Below are 1,206 nucleotides of genomic sequence, written 5' to 3'. Positions count from 1 at the left end.
AAGTGGGTCTCTTGTAGACAGCGTATATACTGGTCTTGTTTGTGCATCCATTTTGGTTGGAGCATTTAATCAATTTACATTTAAGGTGGTTATTGATATGTATGTTCCTAACACCATTTTCTTTATTGTTTTGGGTTTGTTATTTTAGCTCTTTTCCTTCTCTTGTGCTTCCTGCCTAGCAAAGTTCCTTTAGCATTTGTGGTAAAGCTGGTTTGGTGGTGCTGAATTCTCTTAGCTTTTGCTTGTCTGTAAAGATTTTACTTTCTCTGTCGAATCTGAATGAGATCCTTGCTGGGTAGAGTAATTGTGGTTGTAGGTTTTTCCCTTTCATCACTTTAAATATGTGCTGCCACTCCCTTCTGGCTTGCAGAATTTCTGCTGAAGGATCAGCTGTTAACCTTGTGGGGATTCCCTCTTATATTATTTGTTGTTTTTCCCTTGCTGCTTTTAATATTTTTTCTTCGTATTTCAGTTTTGGTAGTTTGATTAATATGTGTCTTGGTGTGTTTCTCCTTGGATTTATCCTGTATGGGACTCTCTGTGCTTCCTGGACTTGATTGACCATTTCCTTTCCCATATTAGGGAAGTTTTCAACTATAATCTTTTCAGATATTTTCCCTGTCCCTTTTTTTTTTTTCTCTTCTTCATCTGGGACCCCTATAATTTGAATGTTGGTGCGTTTAATGTTGTCCCATAGGTCTCTGAGACTGTCCTCAAGTCTTTCAATTCTTTTTTCTTTATTCTTCTCTGCTGTAGTTATTTCCAGTATTTTATCTTCCAGGTCACTTATCCGTTCTTCTGCCTCAGTTATTCTGCTATTGATTCCTTCTAGAGAATTTTTAATTTCATTTATTGTGTTGCTCATCATTGTTTGTTTGCTCTTTAGTTCTTCTACGTCCTTGTTAAACATTTCTGGTATTTTCTCCATTCTATTTCCAAGATTTTGGATCATCTTTACCATCATTACTCTGAATTCTTTTTTAAGTATACTGCCTATTTCCTCTTCATTTTTTTGGTCTGGAGGGTTTTTACTTTGGTCCTTCATCTGCTGTGTGTTTCTCTGTCTTCTCATTTTGCTTAACTTACTGTGTTTGGGGTCTCCTTTTCGCAGGCTGCAGGTTCGTAGTTCCTGTTGTTTTTGGTTTCTGCCCGTAGTGGCTAAGGTTGGTTCAGGGGGTTGTGTAGGCTTCCTGGTGGGGGGGGGGG

The sequence above is a fragment of the Neophocaena asiaeorientalis genome, unplaced genomic scaffold (genome assembly GCF_003031525.2).
Source record: "Neophocaena asiaeorientalis asiaeorientalis breed wild unplaced genomic scaffold, Neophocaena_asiaeorientalis_V1.1 scaffold32, whole genome shotgun sequence".
NCBI classification, from domain to species: Eukaryota; Metazoa; Chordata; class Mammalia; order Artiodactyla; family Phocoenidae; genus Neophocaena; species Neophocaena asiaeorientalis.
Note: the sequence above shows the minus strand (reverse complement) of the source record.